This window comes from Alligator sinensis, unplaced genomic scaffold (genome assembly GCF_000455745.1).
Source record: "Alligator sinensis unplaced genomic scaffold, ASM45574v1 scaffold337_1, whole genome shotgun sequence".
Taxonomy (NCBI): domain Eukaryota; kingdom Metazoa; phylum Chordata; order Crocodylia; family Alligatoridae; genus Alligator; species Alligator sinensis.
The window spans coordinates 24,104-37,277 of NW_005841927.1; the positions used below are offsets into that span (position 1 = coordinate 24,104).

Genomic DNA, 13,174 nt, shown 5'->3' on the forward strand with positions numbered 1-13,174 from the left:
ACCAACTATTGACTTCAATGACACCCTGTAACTAGGAAGTTAAATTGTGTGTTGAATGGAAAAGGCTTTTTTTTTTTTTAATCAGTTTTAAATGCACCACCTTGCAACGTTATTGGCTGCCCTTGTTCTTGCGTTATGAATCCGGGTAAATGGAGCACGTCCTCCTTGTCTAGGAAATAACTGTATCACATCCCCTCTTAATGGGCTTCTCCAAGACAAAGTTGCTTCATGAAGTCTTTCAGATGCTTGGGTCGGAGGGGGCCCCAGCAGATCGTCGGGAGTCAATCTCTTCTAATCAGTTTATGCAGGCGTCTTGCTTCCATCAGCCATTTCTGAACCCACTCTTATTATGCAAGAGCCGTTTGGAGATGGTCGTGTCATGCATTGGAGGGTATAACTGATTTATAATAGCTCTGCACCATTTTTAACGGTTCTCCATTTTATTCCTTACGCATCTTAACATGCTGTGCTGTAATCCTGAGTCTTCCTTCTGCAACCGATGCTCAGTTATTTGTCTCGAGCTGACATTGGTAGTTTTGAACATAGCACGAGTAGTTTAAATTGTTCCCCCCGACCCAGGTTATTTTCCAGTCGTCAGCGAGTCCCCTCTGCCTTGCATTGCCCGTTCATTTAACTGGGTCAGGGCCGTCGGAGGGCCCACACCTGCCTCCAGCCTCGACTAATCGAAGGCATTTTGATAGCCGCAAATTTTGCCTCGTTGCCTCCATGGTATATTATCAATTTTTTACAACACTGAAGCTCATATAAAAGCTTGTAGTGAGTGATCTGCTAGGAACCTTCTGCCATGATAGGAAGCCGTGAAAACAGCTAATGTTCTGGCAAGCAGGGCTTTGCTTTGATATGGATTGTGGTAGCTAATGAAAGACACAATCACAGCACCATCGTTAAGCTGAACAGCACCTTTTAATAAATGTTAAGACTACCAAAGAAGCCTGCTCTCAAACAACGACCGGGTCCAACCACAGAGGGATTCACTTGTGATTTGATGTGGTGCCGACAGACGCGTTCACTGCGTGTTGCTAGCTCAATCGTGGGCTGTACGCTACAATACACCCCACGCTGATTTTAAAAGGTATTTATATTCTGACAGTGGCCAGAGGTGCCATACAACATCCACTACATGAAACGCTGGGCAAACACAAGTAAGAGACTGTCCCTTCCCGGAAGAACTGAATACATTTGCAAGACAAAGGGGAGAGGAAAGGGTTGCAATTAGCAGGGGAACTGAGGCATGGAGATCGACGCGGTGTAGAAGGTCCGAGGCAGATTTTGAGACGAAGCCAGCTTCCAAGGTCTCATCCTACAGCTTGGGGTTAAGACATTCAACTAGCCCTCCTCCTCACTGCGTTAGCCCCCAAAAGCAGATAATTCAGCCTTGCAAAAAAAGAGCGCAACAAAAAAAACCTGCCAGCCGAAGCATTAGATCCGCTGGCCCATTCATTCCCATGCAAAACGAATGACATCTCACGCCCTTGCCAAGCAGTTACACGTGACAGCAAGGCGGGCGCGGAGGTTTTTGCAAGGCTGAGATAACTTGCATCATGCTCCGTTATGCTGCCCACGGCGGGCGCCACGCACAGCCCTCACGGGAAGGGGCTGTAATAACTCAATTAATCTGCCAGCTGTAAGATTAAAAGCAGGGAAAACAACATTAAAATTCTGCCCTACAAAGGCGAGTAGCTCGGCAGCACCGAATACTCCCCGGAGACGATGTCTAGCATTGGTGCACAGAGGCAAGTCTAATGCCTGGAAAGGGAGGCAGTTTGCTAGAAGCCAATGGATGAACCACTGGAAATCAGCATCCTGGGCAATCCCTCGCAGTCGAGGCTGATGGTCTTCCATGCTTGTCTCATCTGTAGGTGTGAAGATGGCTGATGAGGTTAACCCGGGATCAGACTCTGCTGCGGCTCAGGCACGTTTCCACGCGGGGTGGGTGGCTCTGGGGTCTTGGTTCGGTCTGCGAGACTTTCCGCCGCTCCCATTTTTCCATCTCGCGTTGTCATTGCAAAGTTTCAAAGTACTGAGATCCTTGCAACAAATTCTTCCTCTCTTTGGGGCGGTCTTGGGCGATAATCGCCCATGAATTGATGTTGATGGTGCATTTTTAAAGTTGGCCTGGAGGACATCCTTGTAACGGACGCTTCCTCTGCCTCCTCTTCAGCGTATGCTTCGACTGAGCTGGGAGAACAAAGCTTGCTGCAGGCGTCCGGAGCCAGACACCCAGATGCGGTGGCTGGTCCAGCGAAGCTGAGGTCTTGATGCTCAAGGTGTTTGCTTGCAGGAGGACGCTAATGTTGCCGTGTCCGTCTTCCCCCTGGATTTAAAGGATCTTCCGCAGGCAGCATTGATGGTACTGCTCTAAACCAGCATTTTATCTTCAGGATTACATCTCTCAAACCACACAGTTTTGCCCCGTGGTACGCCTAGCCACACGTGAGGATGCTGGAATAGTTTCACATAATCTAATAAGAGGGAGGAGCTGTCAGTGGAGACGCAGCATGGTCAGGAAGCTCTAGGTCAGGGCTGGGCAAAATGCCGCCTGGGGGCCAGATGCAGCCTGCCACGCTATTCAATCCAGCCTGTGGAGCCCCTAAAAAATTTAGAAAATTAATATTTATCTGCCCTGGGCTGCCTGTCATGCGGCCCTCGATGGCTTGCCAAAACTCAGTAAGTGGCCCTCCACCCGAAATAATTGCCCACTCCTGCTGTAGGTGGAGGTTGGCTGCCAATGCAGTGCTCCCCTCCTCCAAGCCTACGTTGACAATAATACAAATCCATTCACCAGAACATGATTAGTTAAAAACTTTCCAACCTAAAGGAACTCAAAGGACTTAAACAGGCACATCCGCACGTAACGTTTGAGTTTTGGGGATGGGATGGAGATCTTAATGGCAAGGTCTTAGATGCCAAGAGCACATCTGGCTGTGCTTGCTACCCTAAACCCGAGAGCACCCGAGTGCTACACACAAACACGCACCAGGCCAACAGCCAGAGGAAAACCTGAAAATGATGCAAGTTGCAGCAAATGTTAAGCCAGCACTTTCACAACAGATCAGTCTGATAACTGGCTTCCTATGCAAACAACACACATCTCCTGTCAGCAGCATAGTAGCTACCTGTGGGTGGCACGATAACACAAAAGTTATCGAAACCAGCTCTGAACCAAAAGGTGTTTGCATTCCCACTTGTTGGTCAATGGATTTTAGATCCTGATTTTTGCCGTACAACCAACACCAGCTTAAGAGAAACTACTTAACAGCACATGCTGGAGGGAGCACTGAACGGGAGTTTGCGAGAACCAAGCTCTGTCTCTGGTCTGGCCTGCTAGGCAGCCTTGGGCAAGTGATTTCCTCCCTCTGCACCTCAGTTGTGTTGACTGTAAAATGGGAATAATGATTCCAGCCTCTTCAGTAGAGCACTTTGGGATCTCATGAAAAGCGCTAGATAGCATAGCATGTCATGGAAAGCAAAGGGCCTTGTACATGGGCCATTCCTAGTAGGTACGCTGCACGGGATTCGCACAGCGTGCTGGGAGTGTCGAATGGCTTATTCGATTTATAAGCCAAATACACCCAGTGGAGTCTATCTGCGTACAATTCTACTTTAAACAAACCAGATTTTGCTCATGCCTATCAAGACGACAGCCTTTTGGATGTCTTCATCAAAAAAAAAAAACAAACCCAAAAAACCAATTTCCCTTGTCCAGCAGCTGCAGTGCACACGTGTTCCAGTTCACTGCACCAGCCACACAGACCAAGTCTTGAAATAAGAAATCAACACTTAAAAGGAAAGCATGACACAAAATTAACCCTCACTCTTCTTTCCAGGCTCTTGGTTAGCTGGCAGTACTGTCAGATTTGTCACTAGCTCTGTTTATAAATCGATCAAAATTTTCCATTTAATACTTTCTGAAGTGTGCATAAGGATTTGGGGCTGATGAACGACAGGATTAATCATCTCGGAGGCTGAGGTTCTGGATTTACCTAGGAAACAATGACAGCAGTATAAATTTCCCCGTACACTCTCCTGCCAGTGTAATTTAAGGAGACGCCTAGAGCAGGAAGTTAATCTGCATTAAAAGGTAGGATGTGAAATTAAACACTAGCTATTCCTCATTTGCTTCCAGGGGCAGGTGCTCTTACACCCGAACAATATTTCAGAGTGAAGCTAAATTACTCTTGTGGGAACGTGCTGATCCTTATTTCTAAACAAGGACTCCAGAATAAGACCACGTGTGCAGGAAGCTGATCAAATATAGCTATTTTAAAAAAACTCACGGTGGAAGTAAACCCTGAATCTCCTCCAGGAGAAACCACCAAGCAAGAAGTAGCTCCAGGCTTCTTCCGCCCTCACTACACTAACGCCCGCGGTTGTGCGGGACTCGTGCAATGGAGGCACCAACGGAAGTGCAGCCTATACCCCAGTTCAGGTCTCACTGGCTTCAAGAGTTACTGGGACACATCAATGTCCCATTTCTGCACTGCCACAGATCTGCACGGCACACTGGAGACGGACACCAGCCGGGACGGCATGTGAACTAGTTATTGATCTAGACAGGAAAGGCTTTACAAAGCGCTGCAGGGCAAATGATTTCTGCCCAAGAAGTATGAAATAAATTTTTGACCCACAGTCAAAGGATCATTTAAATCCATCAGCAATCACTCGCTCCATGCGTCCTTCTTCTGACTGAGAAGGAAACTAAAAAACATTAAAGTCTCTTGAGCAGATCTAGAAAAGACCCTAGCAAACTGATGTGGAGGCACAACCTGCAAAGCACAAGGGCGATCTGAGAGGACAGGTGGGACCGAGCGCACCAGGTTCTTCAAGTCCCATTTTTATTTATTCCATTATTATGCATTTTATTTTCTATGTTATTCATGTTATTTATTTTGTTTGTTGATTTTCATTGTTTTACTTAATTGATTTTTATTAATTTTATTTTCACTTTAATTTACTGATTTTCATTCATCTGTATTTATTATGCCTTTTATTTTCATTTGATTTTATCTATTTAATTATTATGCATTTTGTTGTACTGATTTGATTTTATCTATTTATTATGCATGTTGTTTCATGACTTTTATCTATGCATTTATTATGCATTTTTTTATTAATTTTGTTACTGTATGTTTTATTGCGTTTACTGCATTTATTTTATTTGTTTAATTTTATTATGCATTTTGTTTTATTTAAATTCATTTATTAATTTATTTTATTACGCGGTTAAATTTATTTGTGTTTTTTTGTTTATTTATTTATTTTAATATACATTTTAATTTATTCATCTATTTGATTATGCGTTTAAATGTGTGCGTTTATTTATTTATTTGTGTTTGGTTTTATTTTATTCACGTGTTCATTATTTTATGCTTTTTATTTATTTTATTTAGGGATGGATGGCCAATACAAACATTTTTAGTGGGAGAAAGTATTTCATAACAGACGAGGATTAAGCTTCCGCAGCCACCAGCTTGCCCTGTGCAGCGTAGGCAAATCACAATGCTCAAAGACAGCTCCCACATACAGCAAGGTTAAATTCTTTTCAACAGAGCAAAAAAAAAAGAGAGCAAGAAACTTATGAGTAACTTAAAGAAAGATTCAAAAATCAGAACCAAGACCGCCAACAGGCTCAAGCTGCGGAAAGAAAATCATGAAAACGCGTGAAGATGCTGCGATCTACTACTCCAGGATCCTGGGCTGGCCGCAAGAGCTACCCAGTCACTCCTGCTCTCCCTGGACAACCCCGCTGTGATGCACTCGTGTTAGGAAACCTCTGAGCTCCCGGGTGTCATCCCTGTCCTGAACGGATATGGCAGGCCCAAAGCAAGAGGAAGGAAGGAGGGACAGACTGAACACATTTCGGCGCAGAAGACCAGGTATCCTGCGTAACGTTATCTCTTCCCTTCTGCACAGCTGACCATAACGGCATGGCCCGGCCCCTCCAGATTGCCGACGGCTGCTTCGCTGCTCTGTAACTAAACGCCACTGAATAAATATTTCAGAGCAGCTTCTTTACCCGAAATCGAAGTCGCGCTTTCATTGTCTCCCAAGAGCACAAAATTCACCCCCACGTTGCAAGTCCCAACAGCACAAAATCAGACATGAGCCACCGGTGCTTCGGAGGTGCGGCCGGGACACGCAGAAATGCCGTTACAAACAGGCCGAGAAAAAAAATCAGCCTGGCCTCCGAAATCCTAGAGCCGGAGCCCAGCCCTGCACCTGAGCACACGTTGTATAAATAAATAATCAGCGTCCTGATAAGAAGCACAAAAGAAACCAACTGTTAATAGATGATCAGGAAATACCTTCCGTAAAATGTCACCCTGCGCTGGATTTCTTCTCTAGCCACCCATTCCTACGGGCCTGAAAAGTACTTAAAAACTAGTGTGCCTTGGAAAGATTTAAGAGGAATGCATATGCTAAGAGGTATAACACAAACATTAAGACTCAGAACTCTTCGTAGAGGTGATCTCTTTTATTAAACCAACTAGATATTTGCAAAAAAAATAGATCTTTATTTGCAATTTTTTGCAAATATTTCATTGATCTAACAAAAGATATCACCTCTACCAAGACTTCGGATTCCTTTTGCCTGTAGCCCAGCATGGCTACAACATGCATGCCTGAAACATGAAGACTGACACGTCGCATTTCAGATTCAACACCAATACACAGCCAGATAACATACTGTTTTTTACATGTCATGCTCCCATTTAAAATAGCCCAATCTTCTTGAACAACAACGAAGACTGCAAGCAAAGCAGGCAGCAGGGCTTCTCAGGATTTGCTTGGAAACTCAAATCCCACGTCTTCAAGCAGCCACTTGCCTTGGCGCGCTCTTGCACGGCACGGTACAAACGCTGTCCTTGACCCACCTGACGGAGGTGGCGAGGGTTATAGGTCCCATTTGCTGCTATTCCTAAAATGAAGGGAGCAGGCAGCAATTTAAAAGCCGAGCATAGCACCATGCAGAAATAAGGAGTAGCAAGTCAGAGAGCGGGGAAATCGGAGGTATGCAGAGTTTACCAAAACTCCATCAGGACCACAGAGCTATCAATTCCCGTGCACGCGCCTGCTGGATCGCTAGGGATAATCTTTGCAAAAATCAAAGCACTGACCAGTTAACTTTAACTGCACCCACTATGCACTAAAAACCAATTTAAAAATGTCACTCAGCACATTACCCCCAGCATTTCCTGTACTAGAAACCTCTGGGGATGCCCTCCGACGCCACTGCCCTAGCTTGACCCTGCTCGGTGCCCGCATGCACAGGCCAGCCCACGTATCACATGTCACGGATGCATTTTACACCCAGTGTCCAAAGCCCCTCTAGGCAGACAAGGGTCTTTGGGTAGACATGATATCTTTTATTAGACCAGCTAAATACTTGGAAAAACTGTTCTTTGCAAGCTTTCGGGTACAAACACGCTTCTTCAGGTCACAGGAGTGCTGGTGCAAATAGGTAAAGAAAAATCAGCCCAGCTTCTGCAATCCTAGGCTGGATTCAGCTGCACCTCTGAAGAAGGGCGTTTGTACCCAACCGCTTGCAAAGAACAATTTTTCCAACTATTTAAATAGTCTAATAAAAGATACCGGATTTACCCAAAAAACCTTGTCTGCCCATGTCCTTAGACCAACACGGCTACAACCAACACCCCCAAAACCCCTCTAGTCTCTTCAACTTGACCAGCGCGACAGCTCACCTGGCTCTGACGGGGTTTGAAGGGGTTAGATCACCCTCACCAGTTTGATCTAGCACCCCCCCCTTTAAATTGTATTTTAGACAAGTTCAAGTGCACCAGATCCATTCCAGCAGAGCATATTTGCCCCTTACTGTATTCTGAAAAGGCAACTTCATATGCAGCATGCTTATCTTAGAAAGGTAATCTTTCTTGGTTACAGCTATAGCAAGTACTCCCTTGCCCCATGAAATAGGGACCAGATTTCCCCCCCACCCCTTGCCTTCACTTCCAGTTACTGTTAAGTGCTTTACTGGAACCGTTTCAGTGATGCACTCAACTGCCGAGTGCATCCCTGCAACACCCATCCTAGCCTTTAAACAAGCACCGAACCTCGCCAACCTCATCCCCACAAGCAAACTTCCTATGGTCCAAAACACACCGAGTGCATCCAGACCAGGCCAGGACCAGAAATGTAAAACCTGCCAACACATCTCCACCACCCCCACGATAACTACACCCCACAACAGACCCATCACCCTTCCTGGATCTTACACCTGCACCTCCAGAAATGTTATACATCTCATCCAGTGCACTGAATGCCCCAACGGAAAATATGTAAGAAAACCCAAAAAACTGCGTACCAGAATGAATGCACACTGGAAGTCTATCAAAGAAAAATCCCCAATGACCTGTGGGTGCAGGCTTCTCACGAGACAACCCTCTCTTCCCAGTCTCTGTTCTAATCCTCCAAGGAGATTTACAAAACACTTTTCAGAGACAAGCCTACGAACTTCACTTCACAAGTCTGGATACAAAAAATCATGGACTAAAGATAGACATTGGATTTATGGCATATTATAACCTGCCAGTCATCTGATAACCCCAGATAACCTCTCTAGATTTGATAAGCTACACTCCATCGCCAGTTCAATATCCCCACTCTTCTTCCCCTCCCCACCTACCCTCTCCCATGGCTGCTAATCCTCTGCCACACATTTGCATTTTCACATTGTGCATTTTGCATAGTGGCTTCTGTTCCACCCAGGAGAGCGCACACACACCAGCAGACTCTCCCTATGCCTAAAGAAGGGTGTTTGTGCCCAAAAGCTTGCAAAGAACAATTTTTCCAGCTATTTAGTTGGTCTAATAAAAGATAGCACATTTTAACCAAGAACCTTGTCTGTCACTGGATCAAAGCCAAGATCTGCCATTTCAGAAGGAAACTTTTGCCTTTGAAACAGGGTGGATCGCATGCACAGCTCGCCAGGAACCTACAGGCTGCATTCGAATTGCCAAAATCAGTTTTACGTGGATGCATACTTTGGAAACTGCAATCACAACCCCAGTGTTTACTCACCCTTTCGTCTGCCTCCATATGCAAGAAATATCTTGGTTTGATAATGCCAGCAATGAAAATCTGCAGCTGTACATCCATCTACAACCTGCTATTACTCAACTGTGCTCCAGGATCCTGTGGGCTACATGTGCCCTTTGGGCTACATCCTGTGCACTCCTGCATGACGCGACAGCATGCACCCAACGTGTGCGTAATAAGAGGGCTGCATATTTGCTTCTGGGGTAACTTGCACAAACCACGCTAGCCTCAGTTTTGTGGTTTCCATATTCGTCAAACTCAGTGAAAATACAGTGGTTGGGTACACATCCGAATGCCATGACACTGGCTCTCAAGTGATGAGTGGATAGACCATTTTATTTGAAACCACAGTTTCCACTCCAAAATTGTTCCATCCCCACCCTCAGACCACGTCAAGCTGGCTGCCTGTGTCGACACTTAGTTCAGCCAAAATTGTCAGAGCGCTGCAAACAGGCTGTGGTTCCCGAGCACCCCTACTCCGTGCCGCTTCCAGGATAGCAAGATGTTCACCCTGCATAACCCAGCAATGACAGCAGAGCACGGCACGTTGCCTCGTTTACACCCTTATCATCTGATCTTCCCTAAGCACTAGCAGAGTCCGCTCCAAACCGTTTGCATCCAGACATGGTATTTTGTTAACACGTGGCTTCTAAACGAAGGATGGAGCAATCAACTCTGCTTGTCAGATGCTGCTTAGTGTCTACACACGCCAGGCTTGTCAAGTCCTGGGAACCAGGTCAGCCAGCTCTCACGCACGGGACGGCACCGTGTAAAAGCAAACCCACAATTCTCCGCTTCTGGCTGCAGCAGAAACAGAGCAGAGATTTTCTTTTGCCCCAGATGCAATCGATACCACTACGGATATGCAGCATAGCAGGCAAGGAGAAGCCGAAACAGCCAGGTCAAGAAAAGAGCTAGTGTGTGAACGCCTTGCCACACCCTCCAGAAAGTGTTGGTTACACTTCATATTACACCGAAGCACAAGAGGAAACCCTGTATTTCTCTGCCCAGAAAGAAGCAAGCAACGTACGGAGAGTCAAAAAATGAAGTGACAATTGCCTTGCCAAAAAGTACTCACGGCCCAGCGGCAGCTCATGCTCAACCACGCTACTCCAGGAGACTCCCAAAGCGCCAGGAAGCAACACGGAAGTCAGTGGCCGGACTCGGCATTGGCGGGCGGGCGTTTAAACTGAATCTGCATGCCAGCTCCCTTATCTGGGACACCGTGGAGTTTGCATATTCCACTGCTGCATGCAAGACGGCCCTCTGGGACGTACAAATCCCCGAGGCTTACACAATCGGAGCAGACCGTGTGACCTACGCATGCAAATAAGTACAAGGGCACGTCTCCTCGAGTTTCACGTGAGAGCAACAAAGCACCCTCGCTTGCACAAGTGAAGAAAATTCATGCCAGAAAGCTGCTCGTTGCATCTGAATTAAAAAAAAAATATACATTCATGTCCCTATCCCTTGGCTGGACACGGCTGAGCTATTTTTTTTTCTTGGCCACGGCTCCATGCCTTAACAAGGAAGCACGCTGCAAACAGGTAACGATGCCTGTGGGAACTTTAATTTTCCATCCTGGGTGTTTGGAAATCATCACTAATTCTGTGCAAGGGTGCCAGGCAGCGCCCGGGGGTTTGCAAACCTGACTAGTAAAGCAGGGCTCCAAGCAGCCGGCTAAAGGGTTCAGCTGGGTTTTGCCAGTCAGGTCTAGTGCCACTTCTTTCCCCACAATGATTTACCCAAGCAATGACTTTATGATATCATAATAAGTGACCTTTCAAAGAAACCCAGCCCAACACGAACTTTGTGCTCACTTGTGCACTGCCACCCATTTTGCCTAGGACCAGAGAAAACACAACGGGTAGTGAAAGGTTGCAGATGGAAATTAAACTCCCCCTCAGTTTAACACATCTGAAGCAATGTGGTGAACACGATTGTTCTCTCAACCCACGCAGCGTAGTCAACGGGATGCTCAAATCACGAGAATAAAGCTGCTGTAATAATGCAACCCATCCGACGAGCCTATAGTATTGGTAATGATCAACGCGGCGTGCTCAATACCTGATCTCAATCTATCCATTCAGACCAAATCTAATACTTCAGAGTGAGTCTGGTACTTCAAACCTGAAGCCTAGCATGTCTCAAAGCTGTTTCAACTCCTGGAAGAGCCACGTCCAGCTGCTCAGCACAGGGCAGCCCAAAACTTTTAGAAAGGCACCCCAAACCCCTGCTCATTACAACCGGGAGAGGTTGATCTCCCAAACCTCCCTCTTCATGATGCCATCATGCCACCCAGAAACAAGAGACTGTCAGCGATAACCCCATCCCTCCTCCATGCATGGGTACCTCCCAAATGCCTTTTCAAAGACAGGAAGACTTCTTTTAGATATACTTTATTCAATCACTCTTTAAACATGCTTTATTCAGACACCCCTAAATGACACCGTTGCAAGACGAGAGCCCAAACTACAGGTCCCGGCAATAGGAAAAGCTCAAAGCGATCACGGCCCCCTTCCTGCTACGAGGGATCTTCCCCGTGACATGCAAATGACTGAACGAGGAAGCCTGCCTGGCAGGCAGGTAAAATGGTGCTGCCTGAATAATCAGGTCCCACGAGTAAGAACTTATCAGCTGAGAAGGAGCAGAGTTTAAACCCAAGAGCCGAAGTCAAATGCAACTCAGCTGATTAACCAGCGAGACAGGACGGGGGGAAGAGTCCGCCTCCTCAACTGTACCTAGATCTGCAGATTGAGATCGAACTCAGGGACAGGAACTGCTGCGGAGGAGGAGGAGCAATCCTGGTTCGCAATGCGGGGCTTGCAAGAGCGACTATAAATCAATGTCTTTAAAAAAACACAACACACCAGCAACATCCAACAGCTTGCTGCAGGAAGCTGGGATTCGGGCTAGCTGGGCTGTTTTCCCACATCGACTTCTCGCTGGCTGTCCTTGGGCACGTCGCTTCAACTCACCTGAGGCTAAAACAAGAGTCAGACCCACCGCCTCGAAGGCAACCGCAAGTTTCAACGTTTGCAGGAAGCCTCAAGGGCACAAAAGCAAACTAAAATGGAAAAAATGGCAAAGTGATCCTAACCCCCCCCCCCCCCCCCCCCGAAAAAAAAACAAATAAATAAAAGACCTAAACTGTAGCAATGGGTTTTTTTAAACCCAGTTTATCTTCTTGCAGGCAGACCCTCTCAATAGGCTTTTTGTTCCCCTTGAATGCTGCGTCCTTGAACAAAAGAGCAGGTTCACAAAAAAACCCAACTGACCTAAACACATTCTCTCCAGCAGCGCTATCAACAAGGCCGAAAACTGAAAGTTTGTTCAGCAAACAAGCCAATTTGATGCACGCCAGCAGGCAGGGCCGGTTACAATTGTACGCTTCCTGCCAACCTAGAGTAATGTTCCCAAAAGAACATTAAAACAAAGTATAGTTCGAGCTATTGTTAAATCCTTCCGAATGGGACTTCACCCACAACAAAAACCCACCGACTGTAATCTGAACCACGAGCTGAACCCATTTTTAAAGTGCCCAGGATGGAAAAAATTAGGTTTTTTCCTAACACGTAACTAGAAATTTCACCTGGGGGGGCGGGAATTAACTTTTCATCCTCTTTGCTTCTTGTATGTTTAACAAAGGCTTTCAGCAAATCCAAACTCTCAAAACCTCAAGGGTGGCTGCAAGCTCCTCTGCACCTGTGGAAATGAAGGCACTCGGTCTGTGTGTCCACGTATTAATTTGCAGACTTGACTTCAGGCACCCAAGGAAAGCATCCGACCGCAACAGCTGGGCCCATTAAAAGAAAGCCGAAATAATGCACAGTATCAACAGGTGGAGAATGAACTGGATTTAAAGGCAATCTGTTTGCAGGCCTACAGAAATGAAGCCCTCTGTTTCCATGCCTCCTCCTTGTGCAAATATTCAGAAGGGAGGGCAGCAAATGGGAAGTAGTTTCTTTTTCGGAGAAATATTCCCCGGGCACAATGCATAAACCAACTTAAAAAGGGATTTAATCTTTGCTACGGTGACATTTTCTACAACTCGCACTCCGGTCCTGGTGTTTTGTGTTGTTAAAGGCCTCTGTGG

At 46.2% G+C, this 13,174-nt stretch overlaps 1 long non-coding RNA gene across 1 annotated transcript in view; it reads right to left on the bottom strand.

Annotated features, from left to right (window-relative positions):
• Positions 1-10,272, bottom strand: part of LOC112549549 — a 28,049-nt gene extending 17,777 nt beyond the window's left edge. Inside the window, exon 1 of the long non-coding RNA XR_003093000.1 lies at positions 10,157-10,272. This is a non-coding gene — a long non-coding RNA (uncharacterized LOC112549549). The remainder of the gene's footprint in view (positions 1-10,156) is intronic.
• Positions 10,273-13,174: the final 2,902 nt, after the last annotated feature.